Source organism: Acomys minous, assembly GCF_964271855.1.
Source record: "Acomys minous genome assembly, chromosome: 17".
Lineage (NCBI taxonomy): Eukaryota > Metazoa > Chordata > Mammalia > Rodentia > Muridae > Acomys > Acomys minous.
The window spans coordinates 47370250-47377382 of record NC_140500.1 but is presented as its reverse complement, the minus strand read 5'-3'; the positions used below and the strand labels follow the sequence as shown (position 1 = coordinate 47377382).

The following is a 7133-nucleotide window of genomic DNA, read 5'->3' as shown; positions in this document are numbered from 1 at the left end:
TGCTATAACTTTCCTGCCATCTAAACGTCCTCTAAAACCATGAGCCAAGGAAAATCCATCCTACCTTAGATTGTTTTTTGTCAGGAATTTGGATACATGGACAAATAATATATATCAATGATACAGACTTTCATTTTTAATATAAGGAAGGATAACTGGGTGGAGCTTTTGAGGTTTTTTGTTGTTTTATTATTACCAATTCATTTTGTGTGAATGATATGCTATTGACATCTTTCTACTTGTTCTAACTGTAAGGGTCCAGAAACATTACTACAGAGTCCGTCTGGGCTTAGACAGATGTGCTACCTTACTTAAAGAAGACACTGTGCCCCTTTTAAAAATTGACTGACTTCCCCCTGAACTGCTGCAGCCTTTCTAGGGAAAAGTCCAAACCATGATCGACAGTGGCATTTCCTGCATGGATATGAGACAGCCTGACCTGCCTGTGTCTGATTCACTTTGGTCAGACTCTTTTATTGACTCCTGTGGTGAGGAAAGCAGAACGGCAGCAGAAGTGGAAGATGGAGCTATCCATCCTTCTGAGTGAAAAAAAAAAAAAAACAAATGCAGAAATGATGCAAGCGGGCTCCGTTCCAGCAGAAGGCAGCCCCTGAAATGAGGTTGATCTGGAGATGAGTGTACCTGGAGGAAGTTTTCAAACGTCCCTATAACTACTCACAGTTGGAGTTTAAAGTGTTTAAACCATCCATTTTTTCAGAATCATGGCCCCATGATGTCCAGATAAGCAAGTGGTGCTCTGCTGTTAAAGATTTTAAATGTAGTAAAAAAATTAGACAAACTAATGAATGAATGAATGAATGAATGAATAAGTACCACAGAACACCATACAGTTGTTGTTTTTGTTGTTGTTTAAAAACACAGACTAAAGCCAGCGGGAGACCCTTCTCAGACTTTGTTGTAACTGGTGCTAATACACAAAGATGGCCTTCAGATATCTGTGCAACTTCCCACCACATGTTAAGGTAAAGAAGTATGATCCTGTCATTTCCCAGCTCTATGGCAGTGGGTCAGATTCTCCTCCTTCTGAGACCCCTGTTTCTCCTCTATAATGTAAGGATGGTGATGGTGGGTAAACCAAGACAGACCAAATGTTCCCAGCATTGTAACAAGACCTAGAGACAAGATGATGATCTTGGATGGAGGGATCCTGGCACACAGCACTTCCTGAAGTCTGTGGACACAAGCAGCCCAGATCACGCACTGAATCTCCTAAGACAGAATTCTATCTCCACCCAAGCAAAGACTCATTGTTTATCTTCTCCTCTTGGAACTGAGAGAAGACAAGAGCAGGATTTGTTATCTCATGCCTCTGTGTTCACTGGCTAAAGAACAATTAGCACAGACTAACAACAAGCAGCATGCAGTCCGAGCAGGCATGATGCAGAGCAGGATGCTGGAGACCTGGCTAAGTCGAGGGGCAGGGGCGAGTGATGGGGCAGGATGGACAGGTATAGGTTCCACAGGCTCAACTCTGTGCTAGTCTACCAGCTAGTCTCAGGTTCTTCAATGTCAGCCCATCCATTCTATACCTGCTAGCCTCTGAAATCCTGTCACAGGACAGTTTTTCTTAGCTTTCCCTCATCCATTCATTGTTCACGGAATACCTGGATATAGGGAATACAGTAGCAAAAATAAGCAGAGTGCTAGCTGGTGTTATAAATGTGGGAAACAATCCATGAATAGGAATGAAGTACACAGAAGCACGCGCGCACGCGCACACACACACACACACACAGCCAAGGTGTGCTTGATTATATAAGGTCCACCAAAATCAGCATCAAGGACAGTGAGCAGATTGAGATCAACTCTAGATGAGGACAAAGACGGCATCTCTGATGAGATAACATTGAAGATAATATCTAAAGGCAAAAAAAGGAGCCAAGCACACAAAGATTGATGGAAAAAAATCACCCAAGCAATACAGACAGCCTGGCAATGGCTCTGCACTGAGGACATTGCTTGTTGCTTCTTCCTGTTCCTGGTGACATTTGCACACTTGATCCAAATATGATGACCCAAGTTCTCCCTAATGAAAAAGTTTGTAGAATCTTATCTGTTTGGATGATTTGTTTATCTGTTTGCTCATTTATGCACCTCTTTATTAGGTACTTAATACCTGGAGAGCCATAAATCATAACCAAGACCATAATGGTAACCGAAACTGATGAGAGTAGCCTTCTTGTGGATATTAAAATGCACAGAGATGGGCCTCCAAACATCCCAGGTTCACATGGCCATATCTCAGAAGGTTCTTCAGAGACCCTAACCTGGACACAGGGTACCCATTTGAAAGGTCATGGATTTATGGAGCGTTGAACGCCATAGTTTGAGTGCAGTTGGAGACTACAAAATCGGAATGAACTGAGTTTCAAAATCTGGTGTTGCTATTGACTGTAGACTTTGGAAAACTTACTTATACGCTCTGGACTTCAGTCTTTTCCTCTATAAAATGCTTATTTTATGACAGTTGGACATAATCTTTGGCATAGGCCTGTATATTATGTCATGCCCACATGAATGATTGAAGTGACACTTTGCCCCATTTTTTACTTTCTTTTAAAGTTGTATCACTGAGCAAGTAAATCTGTGTAGAATATACCAGAAAAAATGCATTTTCTGTTTTTGTTATTAATATAATTCCATATGATTTTTAAAATATTATATTTTTAATTCAGCTAATATATTTATCATAAGTTACCCGTTCTGCTGTCTGGAGTAATAGTACAATCCTACCCTTAGCTATGGCTTCACTTTTCATGGTGTCAATTACCCTGAATCAACAGCAGCGAAAGAAATAATCAATGAAAATTTCCTGAAATAAACAGTCCATAAGTCTTAAGTGATATGTCATTCTGACACATCATATCCTGTGTCCTCCCACTCCGTACCACCTACTGTGTGAATCACCCTCCCACTCTATACCACCTACTGTGTGTAATACCCTTTTGTCCAGTACATCTAGGTTGTATATGCTATGTGTCTGATAGTCATTGAAAAGTCCATCTTGGTTTTAAGACTTACAGTACCATAGTTCTCACGCTTAGGAAAGCTTTGTGTGACTTAATGACATTCCCAAAGATAAGAGCAGAAATGCTAGCCAACCATATATGTCAAAGAGGTGTCATAAAGTACTTCCTTTATGTAAAGAAGTCAAAACGTATCCCTAGGTGTATACATCTAACATAAAAACATAATATGCATATAGAATTTGTATCTATGCATAGTTTTGGGCATCCACTCAGGATGTTAGAAGCTATGTCTCACAAGGATGCGGACATAGCTCAGAACTCATGGGGTTTTTTGTTTGTTTGTTTAAAACCAGATGTGATAGCACACAGTTATAAGCCCAGCACTAAGGAGGCTGAGGCAGGAGGATCCCTAAAGTTCCCTGATTAGCTAGTATAGGTATAGTCCAATTAATGAACTTTATAGGTCAGTGAGAGACTTTGTCTCAAAGGAATAGATAGCATTCATTAGGATGGCACCCCAAATTGTCTTCTGACCACCACAACATGTATACATACATTCACCCACATACATGAGCATAAATGTGCATGCATCATGCATATTTTCTTTTCTTTCTTTTTCTTGCACTCTAGAGTTTTATTTAGTGGTCTCTGGGTCTAGAAGAAGGTGTTGGGCCTCTTGGTGGTGAAGTGTGCCTTGTGCTGGCGTCACAACACGCGGTGGGGCAGTGGGAACTTGATCTTGGAGTCGTGGAACTGCTTGACAGCTGGCCAGCGGCACTTGCCAGCTGCAATCTCTTCCACCTTCATGATCTGGAAGGAGTGCGCATGGGCACATTGCCGGGCACCCATGCCGCAGTAGCACTGGGTGACATGATGGCGCCAGCGGTGGCCAGGTCCCGGTACTCTCGGTACATGTTGTGTGTGCCACTGCGGGAGTCGTAGCGCAGCCAGATGCCGAAGTTCTTTACATGAAGCGGTGATGTCTCAAAGACCTGCCCGCAGTACACAATCTCCCTGGACGACTTCTTCATCTTCTTCAGCTGTGACACGAAGTACCAGAAGTGGGACTTGGCCACCACATGGTTGGGCGCAAAGATGCGCATTCGGTACAGTGGTGGCGTGTGGCACTTCGGGGTGGGCAAGCAGCTCCCCACCACCTTGTACTCCCAAAGCGTGCCCGATGCCTTCATGGTGGTCCGTCCTGTTTCACTGCCACTCACAAAAGGACGCATGCACATTTTCAGATGTTAAATGAATGTTTCTCCACAGATACGGGGGTTATATTGTATATATTCATTGTCAACAAAACTGTGTATGCAGCAGCTTTCCTAAAGCCTGAATGCTTTCATTGTTTCTGCAGTGACATTTAGGAAGAAAATTAGCTAATATTCACAGTTTAAGAAAAGCCTATCACCCTCACTCTGGAAGGGTCATTAAAAGGACAATTGGGGTACAACTCTCACTGGTATTTTTACAAGATAAATATCATGTCTCTTTATCTAAATTAGATTTTATTCATTTTATGTGCATGTAAGTTTTGCTTACATGTATATATGTGTACCATGTGCTCTGGTGTTACATGCAGAACTGGAGTTACAGATGGTTGTGAGCTGCTACGTGGGTGCTGAGAACTGAACCCCAGTCCTTAGTAAGGGCAAGAGAAGCTCTTAAAAGGTGAGACATCACTCCAGCCCCGAAATGTCATTTCTTATCTGTTGGTAGTCACCACTGCCTCTAAGAAAATGGCTTGATGTGCATCTTACTTGCTATGCTCTGTAAAATACAGAAACCAGAAGGTACTCCTCAGTGTTACCTCACCGTATCAAACCATGTCTCAAGTCAATTAAGCTCTAACTATGAAAGGAAACAGATGTTGTCGGCTTCCAACAGATCCCTACATCTGTCATGGCTCTCTGTGGGGATTGTCACTGGAGAAAGAATTAGCTGCTTGGTTTGTGGAGTACCTCCTGGAATTGGGATCTGTGGTAGGAATGGTGTGAGGTGTTTTTGAAGGTCAATTTCAAGCTACACACGGACCTTCCATTAACTGGCGGTGGGGAGCAGCACCGAAGGCTGATTTCTACCAAGGCCTCTGGGGTTACTCGGCTGTATTAAAACTATTAGGAGGAAGAATGAAAATCAAAATAGATGGCATGCATTTGAGGTGTGCTGCTTGAAATGCCTTCACTGGGAGTGTTAAATTCAAAACGGGTGACAAGGTCAGCTGAGATCCATGACAGTGAGCCAAATAGATCAACGCACAGGTGCCCACTGCAGGACATCACGGCACACTTATTTAGACTATACTCAGAAACTACAACAATAACTACTAAGCTCCAAACTGCATCTGAAGTCTGGAGAGCATCCCTCTGGGGTAACTTTAACATGGGGATGGGGAACTGAGTGAGAACCGATTAGTCTCCTAAAATTGGTCGGAGCTGAGAATTCACAAACTGCTACTCAGACCGCATGTTGTGAATTCCGTAGTGATTTCACCTTTGCTCAAGACCAGGATCACTTTGTGTCCGCTCCAAATTGTTGGTGCCCATTGAGACCATTACCTTGAAGTCACAGACATATTTAGGATGCTGCTCCAAGCACGGAAGGCTGTTTGCATTAAGAATCCTCCTGCCTTGTGACCCCCCCCCACACCAACGGCCCAATCTGTCATCAGCTAACTTTGGCCAAGATTCAGTTTTACCTGTACCAGGTTCAGGTCATGAAGTTTAACGTGCCCAGTGAGAATATGACTCACACGTTTCCAACCCTTTCAGTCCCATGTTTCAACTTTATCTTTTTGCTGCCTTGTTCTTAAAGGCTAAGGGCTTATGTTCTTTGATCAATCCTGTGCTTTCATGAAGTGACCACATTCACCCAATCATTGTCTTCCACCTTCCTGCCTTGCTAGATAGCATCTGCCTTTCAGACAGAGGAAATGTCTTTGCAATGGCACACCACTATATTCCTTGCCCGAGAGATGGATTTGCTCATTCAGTTAATGAATAGTTCATTCATTTGATAATACTGGCTGAGTTCTGTGTACCTACTATGTGTCCGCTACTGTTATAGGACTTTAGCGGGTCACTGAAGGTCACATGTGTCCGCTATTGTTATAGGACTTTAGCGGGTCACTGAAGGTCACATGAGATTGAAAATGAGAGATAATAAACAAGTAAGTCAGACACTGGATTTCAGAGGGTAAATAAGCAACAGTGTTAGGAAACTGAGCATATTCTTACACAAGGTAGTCCTTGAATAGCCTACGAATAGGTAGCATGTGTAAAGATCCCTCGGGGGAATAGAGGAAAGAACGTCTCTGACCAGATAAACAATACATGCGAGCCTCTTGTGGGCATATTTTAAAAAGGGTTAGTAAAACAGAGTCCTGGGCAAAGGATAAGGAGTCCAAAATGGGCAGAGATGGGGTTTTATGGTACATGCTGGGCCCAGGTTAGGAGTTTGGGCTTTATTATCTGCGTGATGAGAACCTACCCAAGCGTTTTAGTGAAGGTCTTCACTACTTTGGAACTGTTCCTGATGATGGAGCTGTTCCTGTCTGCCCATGTGTACCCCGAGGGACTTTCACTTGACCATTATTGGATCTGAGTTCAAGTCCCAGCTCTGTCATTAGTATCTTACATTAGATATGTTAATCTCTCTAACTCTAAAATTCAAAATGTGGTGGGGGGCATACAATATCTGCCTCTTTAAATAATCTAAGTAAAAGGAACATATCACATCCATAACATAGAGCTAACATTATATTCATTCATTCATTTATTCATGCATTAATGCAATGAACCTGTATCCAACCATTGCTACCCAGTCCCTTCATGAGCCTTTTTTTTTTTACTACTTGTATATTATTCTATATTATTTTAGGACATTAGTCTTTTTATTTTTCTTTTTATTATTAGTACCATTTCTCAGCTATTCCTGCACTTCCTTAAATCTAAAATCCTGCCCTGAGAACCTATGAAGAACACATAGATATCAGATCCCCACTTGCTTGGGAAATTCTCAGCTTCTGTACCCAAAAGCAGCTGAGGGCTGCGATGTCATGGTGCCAGCCAGGTCAGCCATTCTCAAGCTTTAAGACACCAGAAACTGCGACCTGGCATTTATTCAATTATCAGACTGACA

The 7133-nt window shown here is 42.5% G+C and overlaps 1 pseudogene across 1 annotated transcript; it reads right to left on the bottom strand.

Annotated features, from left to right (window-relative positions):
- Nucleotides 1-3644: 3644 nt before the first annotated feature.
- On the bottom strand, nt 3645-4209 carry LOC311588081 (large ribosomal subunit protein eL20-like; annotated as a pseudogene). The gene has a single exon. The product of its transcript is annotated as a large ribosomal subunit protein eL20-like (transcript).
- Between the last annotated feature and the right edge of the window lie 2924 nt (nt 4210-7133).